Consider the following 17,886-nt stretch of genomic DNA (forward strand, 5'->3'; position numbering starts at 1 on the left):
GGGGCCAAGCATCAGGCAGTAATAGCCCATTAGGAAAATCCCTGTGAGCGGCACCTTTAGAAGTGCCTCTTTGAGACAGAGGCGTGCTTTCAGCCCATATGAAATCATGCCCCTGTCACTAGAGCAGATGTCATTGGACAGTGGGCAGGGCCGAACTGGCTGTTCTGCAGATGGCCCCTCCCCCGCTGCCCACCGCCGCTGCTGCTTCTGCCCTCCGTCTGCCTGATGCCCACTGCGCCGCTCCGTCACCTGCCTGCTTGGAGCACCCGTGTCGCTCCTCCGCTCTGCCACTACTGCTGCTGCTGCCCTGTGGGGAGGAGGAGGATGGAGCCCTGCAGCACCGCAAGACTTCCCCGGGAGAAGCCCCCTTCCTGCAGATGCCCAGCGCAGGGGGAAGGGAGGAGGACACAGGAGACAGCGGGGAAAAGGGGGGATAGATGGCTGTTCTGCAGATGGCCCCTCCCCTGCTACCAACCACCGCTGCTGCTGCTCTCCGTCTGCCTGATGCCCTTCCTTGTCCTCTGCCCTCCTAACAGCATCACTGGCAGCACCTGCTCCCTCCGGGACTGGGGGCCCAGGACCACCCAGGCGAGAGGAGGGGGGGGGGGCAGTTGGGCTGGGTGGGAAGTGATCTGGGGGTGAGCTGCAGTCCAAGTGATCTGGGGGTGAGCTGCAGTCCAAGTGATCTGTGGCTGAGCTGCAGTCCAAGTGATCTGGGGGTGAGCTGCAGTCCAAGTGATCTGGGGGTGAGTTGCAGTCCAAGTGATCTGGTGGTGAGCTGCAGTCCAAGTGATCTGGGGGTAAATTGCAGTCCAAGTGATCTGGGGGTGAGCTGCAGTCCAGGTATCTGGGGGTGAGCTGCAGTCCAAGTGATCTGGGCCAGATCACTTGGACTGCAGTTCACCCCCAGATCACTTGGACTGCAGGGACAAATAAATAAAATAAATGTAAAAAAAATTATATATTTATATCACAGCCGCCGCCGCCCACCGCTGACCAACGCTCACTGCCGCGCGCTGCACCGCCACTGAAAGCTGACCACCGCAGACCAGAACTGGCGGTGGTCAGAGGTACATCAATGCCGCAGCAATGAAGGACAGCTTAGTATCGCCGCATCCTCCACAGACAATGGGCTCCTCTGCCGCCGCCGACCACAGTCCCTTCCACACCTACGCTGCTCATATCAGGTAATGTTCCTCTGCTTCCCTATGTCCCTGCTGACACTCTCTCAGTCACTGCTGTCACTCTCTCAGTCCCTGCTGTCACTCTCTCTCCCTGTCCCTGAATTGTGGGTCATACCGTGTGCTATAATGTGAATTTCGGCTCATACCGTGTGGTAAAATATGAATTCCGGCTCATACCATTTGCTGTAATGTGAATTTCAGCTCATATCGTGTGCTGTAATGTGAATTTCGGCTCATGCCATGTGCTATAATGTGAATTTTGGCTCATACCGTGTGGTAAAATATGAATTCCGGCTCATACCGTGTGCTGTAATGTGAATTTTGGCTCATACCGTGTGCTGTAATGTGAATTTTGGCTCATACCGTGTGCTGTAATATGAATTTTTGCTCATACCGTGTGCTGTAATGTGAATTTCGGCTCATACCGTGTGCTGTAATATAAATTTTTGCTCATACCGTGTGCTGTAATGTGAATTTTGGCTCATACCGTGTGCTGTAATGTGAATTTTGGCTCATACCGTGTGCTGTAATATGAATTTTTGCTCATACCGTGTGCTATAATGTGTATTTCGGCTCATACACTGTACTGTAATGTGAATTTCGGCTCATACCGTGTGTTGTAATGTGAATTTCGGCTCATACCGTGTGCTGTAATGTGAATTTCGGCTCATATCGTGTGCTGTAATGTGAATTTTAGCTCATACCATATGCTGTAATGTGAATTTTTGCTCATACCGTGTGCTGTAATGTGAATTTCGGCTCATACCATGTGCTATAATGTGAATTTTGGCTCATACTGTGTGGTAAAATATGAATTCCGGCTCATACCATGTGCTGTAATGTGAATTTCGGCTCATACCGTGTGCTGTAATGTGAATTTCGGCACGTACCGTGTGCTGTAATGTGAATTTCAGCTCATACCGTGTGCTGTAATGTGAATTTAGGCTCATACTGTGTGGTATAAGGCGAAAGGGGCAGCAGTACTGGATAGTATAAGGGGTCCTACTACACTGAAGGACACCCCCCCGTTTGAGTGGTCATGCCCTTTTTCCGGAGGCGTGCGCATAATTGCAACCTTCACTTTTCCATACCCCCACTTCAAAATATCCACTTCGACCACTGTATATGTGTGTGTGTATATATATATATATATATATATATATATAAACTCAGTGCCTCCCCAGCCAATGACCTCACCGCACGTCCCTGTTTACAGTGGTAATATTACTTCTTTCTTTCTGCTGCTGATTGCTCTCCCAATGCAGCCAAGCATCTGACTAGCCATCTTCATTGCTTTGTTACATTGCTTACCTGCCTTTAAGTCACCTGAAATAGTGACTCCTAGATCCCTTTCCTCCTCACTAGTTTCCCTCATAGTGCAATGAATACTATATTTAGCCTTTGGATTTTTGAGACCCAAGTGATTGATTTTGCATTTTTTGGCATTAAAATGTAATTGCCACACTCTTGACCATTCCTCCAGTCTTCCTAAATCCTCAATCATTTGTTTTACCCCACCTGGTGTGTCTACCCTGCTGCATACATTTTTGTCATCTGTAAAAAGGCATACATTCCCTGTAATGCCATTTGCAATGTCACCAATAAAGATATTAAAAGGCATTGGTCCAAGTAGAGATCCCTGGGGTACTCCACTGGTAACATTTCCCTCCTGTGAATGCACTACATTTACCACAAATGGAGTGCAACCAAGATCTTATCCATTCAATAATCCTAGTATCCAATTCCAAGCTTTCAAGTTTATTTAGCAGTCTGCAATGTGGTACTGTGTCAAAAGCCTTATTGAAGTCTAGATAAGCTATATCCACGGCTCCACCTTTATCCATCACTTTAGTCCCACAGTCAAAAAAGTAAATAAGATTTGTTTGACATCTCCCAGTGAATCCATGCTTTTTGGGATCCTGTAAATTGCTGGATTTGAGATAATCTACAACTCTTTCTTTTAAGAGTGTCTCCATCAATTTCCCTACTACTGATGTAAGACGCACTGGTCTGTAGTTGTTTGCCTCTTCCTTGCTTCCACTTTTGTGCAGTGGGACTATGTTCGCTCTTTCCAGTCCTCTAGAATTACTCCTGTAGCTAATAACTGGTTGACTAATTCTGTCAATGGTGCTACCAGCACCTCTTTAAGTTCTTTTAGTATCCTTGGATGTATCCCATCTGGCCCCATAGATTTGTCCACTTTCAGCTTTGAGAGTTCTGTTAGGACCTTCTCCTCTGTAAATGCACTTGTTTCATTTTCCTGAATATCCCTGCAAGTTAACTATGGCTTCTGATCCTTTTTTTCAGTAGTGAATACTGAGCAAAAAAAATTATTAAGATTATCTGCTATTACATTGTCTCCCTCAACAAGACTCCCAGTCTCTATCTTTAGTTTTATTATTCCACCTTTTGTTTTTCTCCTTTCGCTTATATACCTAAAAAAAAGTTTTGCCTCCTTTACCCACTGTCTGGGCCATTTTCTCCTCAGCTTGTGCCTTTGCACATCTGATAACCTTCTTTGTCTCCTTCTGTCTAACAAGATATATCTCTTTGTCTTCATTATTTTGTGTCTGCTTATATTTCCTAAAAGCCTTTTTTTTTTTGCTTTCACAATACTTGCTACTTCTTTCGCAAACCACACTGGCTTCCTTTTCCTTGTATTTTTCCTAACACTTTTGATACAAAGGTCTGTTGCCTTTAATATTGCACGTTTTAATGTTTCCCACCTCTCCTGCACTGCTTCCAAGTTCTTGCACTCTGCCTAGGAATCGCTTACACATTTTCCCATTCCTACAAAATCAGCCTTCCTAAAATCCAACATCTTTGTTTTTGTATGGGATGAGTCAGTCTCTGTCTTTATGCTGAACCATACTGCTTGATGATCACTGGATTTCAGGTTTTCTCCCACTTTTACGTCCAATATTCTATCTCCATTTGTAAGTATTAGGTTTAATATTGCGTCTTTCCGAGCAGGCTCCCTCACAAATTGGTGGAGGGATGCTCCCTGAAGGGAATTTAAAATGTCCCTACTTCTAGTGGAACTAGCAAAAGACACCTTCCAGTATACATCAGGAAGATTAGTCTCCCATGATTATTAACTCTCCTTTTAATACCATTTTAGTTATGTCCTGCAATAGGTCTTGTCCAGTTTCACTTACTGACCTGGTGGCCTGTATATTACGCCAATACGAATTATCAACTTCTCCCCTGTTTCTATAGTCACCCAAATGGCCTCAGTGTTTTCTTCAATACTTTGTATTTAGGTAGTATGTATGCTGTTTTTTTTACATACATTGCTATCCCTCCTCCGATTTTTCCCATTCTGTCCATCCTAAATAAAGTATATCCCAGTATAGCTATGTCCCAGTCCTGATTTTCATTGCACCATGACTCTGTAATTGCCACAATATCTAGATCATCCCTTGTCATTATTGCAATTAGTTCTGGGATTGTACTTCGTAAGCTTATAGCATTTGCACACATAGCTTTTAGAGTCTTGTTTGTGATTTTCTTGTTCCTAGCTATGTTCTTCTCTCTGCCTTTGTTTATTTGGTTTTGATCTAAATTATCTTCTGTTGCTGTGGCTATGCGTCCTATTCCCTTTGCCTGCAGAAACAATACCTCTGTGTTGGGGGAGCAAATTGCGTTATTTTTGAGTTCGCTGCCTCCCTCTGTTAGTTTAAATAGTTCTTGATGAAGCATCCAAACTGTTCAATTAGTATTCTCGTACCCTTGAAGATGGGTGCAGGCCGTTACTATTGTAAAAGCTCCTATCTTGTCAGATGGTGTGACTATGGCCTATAAATCCAAATCTCTCCTCATTGCACCATGTAGAATCAATGTACCAAACCCTATTTATTAAAGCTGTAATGGAGGGTGCAGCAGATTGCCATCAATTTCAATGCAATTAGCAGCATTAAAAACATGTCCACAGAGCTTATTGAAAGGTTTGGAAACCGCTGAAATTGGTGAGAATAGCAATACTTAGAGGAGGTCCTTAGGGGGTAGCGAGGTAGTGAGACCACCCAGAAATACTTATAGGGGGTCCTCAGGGGGTAGAGAGGTAGTGAGACCACCCAGTAATACATAGAGGGGTCCTTAGGGGGTAGAGAGGTAGTGAGATCACCCAACAATGACATAACATTATTCCAGTATTCAGAAATAAGGGGGCAATCCCACCACATATGAACGTAAGAACGTTTATTACCACACTGACGCCAACAGAGATCTGAAGTCAACGGATAAACAGATTGCAATTTTTCGGGGACCATGTATCATCGAGTAGAGATTTTATAAGAGTTTTCTTTCAAATTAGTATTAATAGACGTTGGCTACTCCCAGACAGATGTCTGACTATTTCTCATCATCCGAACATTTTCCTAGATCTTTCTCCCATGCTGCTTCAAAGGGCTTTTTTATCTGGTGCAGTTGAAGTAGCTAACAATGAATATAAGATAGATATCGTACCCCTTCGACCTTGATCGTAGGTACAGAGACACTCAAAAAGACGAAGGTCTCTATATGTCCGTGATTTACTAAGGGAATGAATGAAGCTATCCTCATGTATTCAAACTGGTGATTAGCTTGTAATCCATACTTCTCGATTGGGTCATCAAAATTCTGTGGAGCAAAGTCACCTGAAATTTGATGCACTCTAGTGATCCCTGCTGCGACCCATGGACATATATATGTATATATATATATGTATGTATATATAATAATAATAATAATAATAATAATATGTGCCTAAACAGCCCATAGATAAATGTGGATGTCACCTGAGAGGTGTCAAGGGAGAGGGATATGGACCTAAGTCTAACCGTTTGTTTAGGTTATCCCAAAACTTCAGAGTTGCTCTAACACAATGAAATGCATAGATTGATGCTGGTCTCAAACGAGGGGGAAGCCAGGGAAGAAATCCCACTCGATGATCAACAATCAAATCGCTTTCTATATTCACCCACTTCTTATCACCCATAAGTCAGGACATGATGTGACTCAGCCAAGTGGCATGTTAGTATCTTTCAAAAATAGGGAGGCCTAGACAGGGGTGTATCTAGGGGTCGGAGTGCCCCTGGCAAAGTAAGGGACTGGCACCCCCCCATATTTAAAGTGGGGAAGGCTGAAAAAGAGTGTGACCACACAATAGTACCCACAATTCAAATTACACCACATGGTAGTGCCCCTTACTCACATTACACCGCACAGTAGTGTCCGTCATTCACGTTACGCCACACAGTAGTACCCCTTACACACATTACTCCACACAGTAGTACCCCTTATACAGGTTACGCCACATAGAAGTACCACTTATACACGTTATTAGAGATGAGCGCCTGAAATTTTTCGGGTTTTGTGTTTTGGTTTTGGGTTCGGTTCCGCGGCCGTGTTTTGGGTTCGACCGCGTTTTGGCAAAACCTCACCGAATTTTTTTTGTCGGATTCGGGTGTGTTTTGGATTCGGGTGTTTTTTTAAAAAAACACTAAAAAACAGCTTAAATCATAGAATTTGGGGGTCATTTTGATCCCATATTATTATTAACCTCAAAAACCATAATTTCCACTCATTTTCAGTCTATTCTGAATACCTCACACCTCACAATATTATTTTTAGTCCTAAAATTTGCACCAAGGTCGCTGGATGACTAAGCTAAGCGACACTAGTGGCCGACACAAACACCTGGCCCATCTAGGAGTGGCACTGCAGTGTCACGCAGGATGTCCCTTCCAAAAAACCCTCCCCAATCAGCACATGACGCAAAGAAAAAAAGAGGCGCAATGAGGTAGCTGACTGTGTGAGTAAGATTAGCGACCCTAGTGGCCGACACAAACACCGGGCCCATTTAGGAGTGGCACTGCAGTGTCACGCAGGATGTCCCTTCCAAAAAACCCTCCCCAATCAGCACATGACGCAAAGAAAAAAAGAGGCGCAATGAGGTAGCTGACTGTGTGAGTAAGATTAGCGACCCTAGTGGCCGACACAAACACCGGGCCCATTTAGGAGTGGCACTGCAGTGTCACGCAGGATGTCCCTTCCAAAAAACCCTCCCCAATCAGCACATGACGCAAAGAAAAAAAGAGGCGCAATGAGGTAGCTGACTGTGTGAGTAAGATTAGCGACCCTAGTGGCCGACACAAACACCGGGCCCATTTAGGAGTGGCACTGCAGTGTCACGCAGGATGTCCCTTCCAAAAAACCCTCCCCAATCAGCACATGACGCAAAGAAAAAAAGAGGCGCAATGAGGTAGCTGACTGTGTGAGTAAGATTAGCGACCCTAGTGGCCGACACAAACACCGGGCCCATTTAGGAGTGGCACTGCAGTGTCACGCAGGATGTCCCTTCCAAAAAACCCTCCCCAATCAGCACATGACGCAAAGAAAAAAAGAGGCGCAATGAGGTAGCTGACTGTGTGAGTAAGATTAGCGACCCTAGTGGCCGACACAAACACCGGGCCCATTTAGGAGTGGCACTGCAGTGTCACGCAGGATGTCCCTTCCAAAAAACCCTCTCCAATCAGCACATGACGCAAAGAAAAAAAGAGGCGCAATGAGGTAGCTGACTGTGTGAGTAAGATTAGCGACCCTAGTGGCCGACACAAACACCGGGCCCATTTAGGAGTGGCACTGCAGTGTCACGCAGGATGTCCCTTCCAAAAAACCCTCCCCAATCAGCACATGACGCAAAGAAAAAAAGAGGCGCAATGAGGTAGCTGACTGTGTGAGTAAGATTAGCGACCCTAGTGGCCGACACAAACACCGGGCCCATTTAGGAGTGGCACTGCAGTGTCACGCAGGATGTCCCTTCCAAAAAACCCTCCCCAATCAGCACATGACGCAAAGAAAAAAAGAAGCGCAATGAGGTAGCTGACTGTGTGAGTAAGATTAGTGACCCTAGTGGCCGACACAAACACCGGGCCCATTTAGGAGTGGCACTGCAGTGTCACGCAGGATGTCCCTTCCAAAAAACCCTCCCCAATCAGCACATGACGCAAAGAAAAAAAGAGGCGCAATGAGGTAGCTGACTGTGTGAGTAAGATTAGCGACCCTAGTGGCCGACACAAACACCGGGCCCATTTAGGAGTGGCACTGCAGTGTCACGCAGGATGTCCCTTCCAAAAAACCCTCCCCAATCAGCACATGACGCAAAGAAAAAAAGAGGCGCAATGAGGTAGCTGACTGTGTGAGTAAGATTAGCGACCCTAGTGGCCGACACAAACACCGGGCCCATTTAGGAGTGGCACTGCAGTGTCACGCAGGATGTCCCTTCCAAAAAACCCTCCCCAATCAGCACATGACGCAAAGAAAAAAAGAGGCGCAATGAGGTAGCTGACTGTGTGAGTAAGATTAGCGACCCTAGTGGCCGACACAAACACCGGGCCCATTTAGGAGTGGCACTGCAGTGTCACGCAGGATGTCCCTTCCAAAAAACCCTCCCCAATCAGCACATGACGCAAAGAAAAAAAGAGGCGCAATGAGGTAGCTGACTGTGTGAGTAAGATTAGCGACCCTAGTGGCCGACACAAACACCGGGCCCATTTAGGAGTGGCACTGCAGTGTCACGCAGGATGTCCCTTCCAAAAAACCCTCTCCAATCAGCACATGACGCAAAGAAAAAAAGAGGCGCAATGAGGTAGCTGACTGTGTGAGTAAGATTAGCGACCCTAGTGGCCGACACAAACACCGGGCCCATTTAGGAGTGGCACTGCAGTGTCACGCAGGATGTCCCTTCCAAAAAACCCTCCCCAATCAGCACATGACGCAAAGAAAAAAAGAGGCGCAATGAGGTAGCTGACTGTGTGAGTAAGATTAGCGACCCTAGTGGCCGACACAAACACCGGGCCCATTTAGGAGTGGCACTGCAGTGTCACGCAGGATGTCCCTTCCAAAAAACCCTCCCCAATCAGCACATGACGCAAAGAAAAAAAGAAGCGCAATGAGGTAGCTGACTGTGTGAGTAAGATTAGTGACCCTAGTGGCCGACACAAACACCGGGCCCATTTAGGAGTGGCACTGCAGTGTCACGCAGGATGTCCCTTCCAAAAAACCCTCCCCAATCAGCACATGACGCAAAGAAAAAAAGAGGCGCAATGAGGTAGCTGACTGTGTGAGTAAGATTAGCGACCCTAGTGGCCGACACAAACACCGGGCCCATCTAGGAGTGGCACTGCAGTGTCACGCAGGATGTCCCTTCCAAAAAACCCTCCCCAATCAGCACATGACGCAAAGAAAAAAAGAGGCGCAATGAGGTAGCTGACTGTGTGAGTAAGATTAGCGACCCTAGTGGCCGACACAAACACCGGGCCCATTTAGGAGTGGCACTGCAGTGTCACGCAGGATGTCCCTTCCAAAAAACCCTCCCCAATCAGCACATGACGCAAAGAAAAAAAGAGGCGCAATGAGGTAGCTGACTGTGTGAGTAAGATTAGCGACCCTAGTGGCCGACACAAACACCGGGCCCATTTAGGAGTGGCACTGCAGTGTCACGCAGGATGTCCCTTCCAAAAAACCCTCCCCAAACAGCACATGACGCAAAGAAAAATAAAAGAAAAAAGAGGTGCAAGATGGAATTGTCCTTGGGCCCTCCCACCCACCCTTATGTTGTATAAACAAAACAGGACATGCACACTTTAACCAACCCATCATGTCAGTGACAGGGTCTGCCACACGACTGTGACTGATATGACGGGTTGGTTTGGACCCCCCCCAAAAAAGAAGCAATTAATCTCTCCTTGCACAAACTGGCTCTACAGAGGCAAGATGTCCACCTCATCATCACCCTCCGATATATCACCGTGTACATCCCCCTCCTCACAGATTATCAATTCGTCCCCACTGGAATCCACCATCTCAGCTCCCTGTGTACTTTGTGGAGGCAATTGCTGCTGGTCAATGTCTCCGCGGAGGAATTGATTATAATTCATTTTAATGAACATCATCTTCTCCACATTTTCTGGATGTAACCTCGTACGCCGATTGCTGACAAGGTGAGCGGCGGCACTAAACACTCTTTCGGAGTACACACTTGTGGGAGGGCAACTTAGGTAGAATAAAGCCAGTTTGTGCAATGGCCTCCAAATTGCCTCTTTTTCCTGCCAGTATAAGTATGGACTGTGTGACGTGCCTACTTGGATGCGGTCACTCATATAATCCACCACCATTCTTTCAATGGTGAGAGAATCATATGCAGTGACAGTAGACGACATGTCCGTAATCGTTGTCAGGTCCTTCAGTCCGGACCAGATGTCAGCATCAGCAGTCGCTCCAGACTGCCCTGCATCACCGCCAGCGGGTGGGCTCGGAATTCTGAGCCTTTTCCTCGCACCCCCAGTTGCGGGAGAATGTGAAGGAGGAGATGTTGACAGGTCGCGTTCCGCTTGACTTGACAATTTTGTCACCAGCAGGTCTTTCAACCCCAGCAGACTTGTGTCTGCCGGAAAGAGAGATCCAAGGTAGGCTTTAAATCTAGGATCGAGCACGGTGGCCAAAATGTAGTGCTCTGATTTCAACAGATTGACCACCCGTGAATCCTTGTTAAGCGAATTAAGGGCTCCATCCACAAGTCCCACATGCCTAGCGGAATCGCTCCGTGTTAGCTCCTCCTTCAATGTCTCCAGCTTCTTCTGCAAAAGCCTGATGAGGGGAATGACCTGACTCAGGCTGGCAGTGTCTGAACTGACTTCACGTGTGGCAAGTTCAAAGGGCATCAGAACCTTGCACAACGTTGAAATCATTCTCCACTGCGCTTGAGACAGGTGCATTCCACCTCCTATATCGTGCTCAATTGTATAGGCTTGAATGGCCTTTTGCTGCTCCTCCAACCTCTGAAGCATATAGAGGGTTGAATTCCACCTCGTTACCACTTCTTGCTTCAGATGATGGCAGGGCAGGTTCAGTAGTTTTTGGTGGTGCTCCAGTCTTCTGTACGTGGTGCCTGTACGCCGAAAGTGTCCCGCAATTTTTCTGGCCACCGACAGCATCTCTTGCACGCCCCTGTCGTTTTTTAAATAATTCTGCACCACCAAATTCAAGGTATGTGCAAAACATGGGACGTGCTGGAATTTGCCCATATTTAATGCACACACAATATTGCTGGCGTTGTCCGATGCCACAAATCCACAGGAGAGTCCAATTGGGGTAAGCCATTCCGCGATGATCTTCCTCAGTTGCCGTAAGAGGTTTTCAGCTGTGTGCGTATTCTGGAAACCGGTGATACAAAGCGTAGCCTGCCTAGGAAAGAGTTGGCGTTTGCGAGATGCTGCTACTGGTGCCGCCGCTGCTGTTCTTGCGGCGGGAGTCCATACATCTACCCAGTGGGCTGTCACAGTCATATAGTCCTGACCCTGCCCTGCTCCACTTGTCCACATGTCCGTGGTTAAGTGGACATTGGGTACAACTGCATTTTTTAGGACACTGGTGAGTCTTTTTCTGACGTCCGTGTACATTCTCGGTATCGCCTGCCTAGAGAAGTGGAACCTAGATGGTATTTGGTAACAGGGGCACACTGCCTCAATAAATTGTCTAGTTCCCTGTGAACTAACGGCGGATACCGGACGCACGTCTAACACCAACATAGTTGTCAAGGCCTCAGTTATCCGCTTTGCAGCAGGATGACTGCTGTGATATTTCATCTTCCTCGCAAAGGACTGTTGAACAGTCAATTGCTTACTGGAAGTAGTACAAGTGGGCTTACGACTTCCCCTCTGGGATGACCATCGACTCCCAGCAGCAACAACAGCAGCGCCAGCAGCAGTAGGCGTTACACGCAAGGATGCATCGGAGGAATCCCAGGCAGGAGAGGACTCGTCAGAATTGCCAGTGACATTGCCTGCAGGACTATTGGCATTCCTGGGGAAGGAGGAAATTGACACTGAGGGAGTTGGTGGGGTGGTTTGCGTGAGCTTGGTTACAAGAGGAAGGGATTTACTGGTCAGTGGACTGCTTCCGCTGTCACCCAAAATTTTTGAACTTGTCACTGACTTATTATGAATGCGCTGCAGGTGACGTATAAGGGAGGATGTTCCGAGGTGGTTAACGTCCTTACCCCTACTTATTACAGCTTGACAAAGGGAACACACGGCTTGACACCTGTTGTCCGCATTTCTGTTGAAATAGTTCCACACCGAAGAGCTGATTTTTTTGGTATTTTCACCAGGCATGTCAACGGCCATATTCCTCCCACGGACAACAGGTGTCTCCCCGGGTGCCTGACTTAAACAAACCACCTCACCATCAGAATCCTCCTGGTCAATTTCCTCCCCAGCGCCAGCAACACCCATATCCTCCTCATCCTGGTGTACTTCAACACTGACATCTTCAATCTGACTATCAGGAACTGGACTGCGGGTGCTCCTTCCAGCACTTGCAGGGGGCGTGCAAATGGTGGAAGGCGCATGCTCTTCACGTCCAGTGTTGGGAAGGTCAGGCATCGCAACCGACACAATTGGACTCTCCTTGTGGATTTGGGATTTCGAAGAACGCACAGTTCTTTGCGGTGCTACTGCTTTTGCCAGCTTGAGTCTTTTCATTTTTCTAGCGAGAGGCTGAGTGCCTCCATCCTCATGTGAAGCTGAACCACTAGCCATGAACATAGGCCAGGGCCTCAGCCGTTCCTTGCCACTCCGTGTGGTAAATGGCATATTGGCAAGTTTACGCTTCTCCTCCGACAATTTTATTTTAGGTTTTGGAGTCCTTTTTTTACTGATATTTGGTGTTTTGGATTTGACATGCTCTGTACTATGACATTGGGCATCGGCCTTGGCAGACGACGTTGCTGGCATTTCATCGTCTCGGCCATGACTAGTGGCAGCAGCTTCAGCACGAGGTGGAAGTGGATCTTGATCTTTCCCTAATTTTGGAACCTCAACATTTTTGTTCTCCATATTTTAATAGGCACAACTAAAAGGCACCTCAGGTAAACAATGGAGATGGATGGATACTAGTATACAATTATGGACGGACTGCCGAGTGCCGACACAGAGGTAGCTACAGCCGTGAACTACCGTACTGTGTCTGCTGCTAATATAGACTGGTTGATAAAGAGATGTCGTAGTATGTATGTATGAAGAAGAAAGAAAAAAAAACCACGGTTAGGTGGTATACAATTATGGACGGACTGCCGAGTGCCGACACAGAGGTAGCCACAGCCGTGAACTACCGTACTGTACTGTGTCTGCTGCTAATATAGACTGGTTGATAAAGAGATGTCGTAGTATGTATGTATGAAGAAGAAAGAAAAAAAAACCACGGGTAGGTGGTATACAATTATGGACGGACTGCCGAGTGCCGACACAGAGGTAGCCACAGCCGTGAACTACCGTACTGTACTGTGTCTGCTGCTAATATAGACTGGTTGATAAAGAGATGTAGTAGTATGTATGTATAAAGAAGAAAGAAAAAAAAACCACGGGTAGGTGGTATACAATTATGGACGGACTGCCGAGTGCCGACACAGAGGTAGCCACAGCCGTGAACTACCGTACTGTACTGTGTCTGCTGCTAATATAGACTGGTTGATAAAGAGATGTCGTAGTATGTATGTATAAAGAAGAAAGAAAAAAAAACCACGGTTAGGTGGTATACAATTATGGACGGACTGCCGAGTGCCGACACAGAGGTAGCTACAGCCGTGAACTACCGTACTGTGTCTGCTGCTAATATAGACTGGTTGATAAAGAGATGTCGTAGTATGTATGTATGAAGAAGAAAGAAAAAAAAACCACGGTTAGGTGGTATACAATTATGGACGGACTGCCGAGTGCCGACACAGAGGTAGCCACAGCCGTGAACTACCGTACTGTACTGTGTCTGCTGCTAATATAGACTGGTTGATAAAGAGATGTCGTAGTATGTATGTATGAAGAAGAAAGAAAAAAAAACCACGGGTAGGTGGTATACAATTATGGACGGACTGCCGAGTGCCGACACAGAGGTAGCCACAGCCGTGAACTACCGTACTGTACTGTGTCTGCTGCTAATATAGACTGGTTGATAAAGAGATGTAGTAGTATGTATGTATAAAGAAGAAAGAAAAAAAAACCACGGGTAGGTGGTATACAATTATGGACGGGCTGCCGAGTGCCGACACAGAGGTAGCCACAGCCGTGAACTACCGTACTGTACTGTGTCTGCTGCTAATATAGACTGGTTGATAAAGAGATGTCGTAGTATGTATGTATAAAGAAGAAAGAAAAAAAAAACCACGGTTAGGTGGTATACAATTATGGACGGACTGCCGAGTGCCGACACAGAGGTAGCCACAGCCGTGAACTACCGTACTGTACTGTGTCTGCTGCTAATATAGACTGGTTGATAAAGAGATGTCGTAGTATGTATGTATGAAGAAGAAAGAAAAAAAACCCACGGTTAGGTGGTATACAATTATGGACGGACTGCCGAGTGCCGACACAGAGGTAGCCACAGCCGTGAACTACCGTACTGTACTGTGTCTGCTGCTAATATAGACTGGTTGATAAAGAGATGTCGTAGTATGTATGTATAAAGAAGAAAGAAAAAAAAACCACGGTTAGGTGGTATACAATTATGGACGGACTGCCGAGTGCCGACACAGAGGTAGCCACAGCCGTGAACTACCGTACTGTACTGTGTCTGCTGCTAATATAGACTGGTTGATAAAGAGATGTAGTAGTATGTATGTATAAAGAAGAAAGAAAAAAAAACCACGGGTAGGTGGTATACAATTATGGATGGACTGCCGAGTGCCGACACAGAGGTAGCTACAGCCGTGAACTACCGTACTGTGTCTGCTGCGACTGGATGATAAATAATGATATAAAAAATATATATATATATCACTACTGCAGCCGGACAGGTATATATATTATATAATGACGGACCTGCTGGACACTGTCTGTCAGCAGAATGAGTTTTTTATAGAATAAAAAAAAAAACACCACACAAGTGAAGTCACACGACGAGTGTTTAACTTTTTCAGGCAATCACAATATAGTATACTACTAACTATACTGGTGGTCAGTGTGGTCAGGTCACTGGTCAGTCACACTGGCAGTGGCACTCCTGCAGCAAAAGTGTGCACTGTTTAATTTTAATATAATATGTACTCCTGGCTCCTGCTATAACCTATAACTGGCACTGCAGTGCTCCCCAGTCTCCCCCACAATTATAAGCTGTGTGAGCTGAGCAGTCAGATATATAATATATACATAGATGATGCAGCACACTGGGCTGAGCAGTGCACACAGATATGGTATGTGACTGTCTTGTACTCCTGGCTCCTGCTATAACCTATAACTGGCACTGCAGTGCTCCCCAGTCTCCCCCACAATTATAAGCTGTGTGAGCTGAGCACAGTCAGATATATAATATATACATAGATGATGCAGGCATGCAGCACACTGGGCTGAGCAGTGCACACAGATATGGTATGTGACTGAGTCACTGTGTGTACCGTTTTTTTCAGGCAGAGAACGGATATATTAAATAAAACAACTGCACTGCTGGTGGTCACTGTGGTCAGTCACTAAACTCTGCACTCTCTTCTACAGTATCAGCCTCAGGTCAATCTCTCTCTCTCTCTCCTAATCTAAATGGAGAGGACGCCAGCCACGTCCTCTCCCTATCAATCTCAATGCACGTGTGAAAATGGCGGCGACGCGCGGCTCCTTATATAGAATCCGAGTCTCGCGAGAATCCGACAGCGTCATGATGACGTTCGGGCGCGCTCGGGTTAACCGAGCAAGGCGGGAAGATCCGAGTCGCTCGGACCCGTGAAAAAAAACATGAAGTTCGTGCGGGTTCGGATTCAGAGAAACCGAACCCGCTCATCTCTACACGTTATGCCACACAGTAGTACCCCTCAGGGGCGGATCCAGAAGAAAATGATAGGGGGGGCACCATGGAAGGGGCAAGTACATTTGCGTGCGGCTTCGGTGTATGTGAGGTGGCGCTTCTTATACAATGCCCACAGTTGTAGCGCTCATTATGCAATGTCCACTGTACTGGTAGTGCCCCTTATATAGACCCCCAAGTAGTGGTGCCCCTTTTGCAATGCCCGTATTGCCCCCAGTAGTAATGTTGCCTGTAGTAATGCCCCCAGTCATTATGCCCCCAGTGGTAATTCCCCTGCATTCATGACCCCAGTAGTTTACCCCCTCCTTTAGTTTAGCCTCCCAGTGGTAATGCCCCCAGTAGTTTAGCCACCAGTAGTAATGCCCCCCTGTAGTTTGCCCCATTGTAGTTTAGTCCCTGTAGTTATGCCCCCTTGTATCTTAGCCTTCAGTAGTAATGCCCCCAGTAGTTTGGCCCCTGTAGTTATCCCCCAGTAGTTTGGCCCCTGTAGTTATCCCCCAGTAGTTTGGCCCCTGTAGTTAAGCCCCCAGTAGTTTGGCCCCCCTGTAGTTTAGCCCCCAAGTAGTAATGCCCCTGTAGTTAAGCCGCCAGTAGTAATGCCCCTGTAGTTACGCCGCCAGTAGTTGGCACCTTTGTAGTTGGCCCCCAGTAATAGTCCCCCAGTAGTTTGCCCCCAGTAGATGCCACCCAGTAATAATGTCCCCCAGCAGTTTGCCCCCAGTAGATACCCCCCAGTAATAATGTCCCCCAGTAGTTTGCCCCCAGTAGATGCCCCCCAGTAATAATGTCCCCCAGTAATAATGTCCCCCAGCAGTTTGCCCCCAGTAGATGCCCCCCAGTAATAATGTCCTCCAGTAGTTTGCCCCCAGTAGTAATGCCCCTTATGAGTTTGCCCCCAATAGATGACCTCCCAGTAGTAATGCCCCCAGTAGATGCCCCCCAGTAATAATGCCCCCAGTAGATGCCCCCCAGTAAAAATGTTCCCCAGTAGCTGCCCCCAATAGATGACCCCCCAGTAGTAATGCCCCCAGTAGATGCCCCCCAGTAATAAAGCCCCAGTAGCTGCCCCCAATAGATGACCCCCCAGTAATAATGCCCCCTACGAGTTTGCCCCAATAGATGACCCCCCTGTAGTAATGCCCCCAGTAGATTGCCCCAAGGTAAAAATGTCCCCCAGTAGCTGCCCCCAATAGATGACCCCTCAGTAGTGATGCCCCCAGTAGATGCCCCCCAGGTATGCCCCCAGTAGTTTGCCTCCCCAGTAGTAATGCCCCTTGTTGATGCCCCCCCAGTAGTAATGTCCCCCGTAGTTTGCCCCCAGGAGATGCCCCCGCTGCATTAAGGAAGAAAAAAACATACTTACCGAGCCCCGGTCCCGCGCCGCTGCAGTCCTCCTCCTCCCTGGGCGTCCGCTCCTCAGTCAGCACTATGAGAGAGACGTCATGACTGACCTCTCTCCCATAGCGCACGGCGCACAGTGACAGCGCCGGAAGCAGGAGCTCAGTACTGAGCTCCTGCCTCCGGCTGCCGCTGTGCAGGGAGACGAGCGCCCGCTGGTAACACAATCTCAGCGGGCGCCCGTCATCTCCCTGTGCGGCGCCGGGGGAGAACGGGGGAGCGCAGGGGGAGAACGGGGGATGGAGGCCAGAAATGACAGGGGGGCACGGGCCCGAGTGCCCCCCCCCTGGATCCGCCACTGGTACCCCTTATACATGTTACGCCACATGTGTGTGTGTGTATATACATATATATATATATATATATATATATATATATATATAGAGGAGAAAGTCAGCGGCACTCAGCAGACGAAATGATGAATTAAAGTGTCTTAATGCGGGACCACATTAAAGACATTAAAGACACTTTAATTCAT

Source organism: Pseudophryne corroboree, chromosome 6 (genome assembly GCF_028390025.1).
Source record: "Pseudophryne corroboree isolate aPseCor3 chromosome 6, aPseCor3.hap2, whole genome shotgun sequence".
NCBI classification, from domain to species: Eukaryota; Metazoa; Chordata; class Amphibia; order Anura; family Myobatrachidae; genus Pseudophryne; species Pseudophryne corroboree.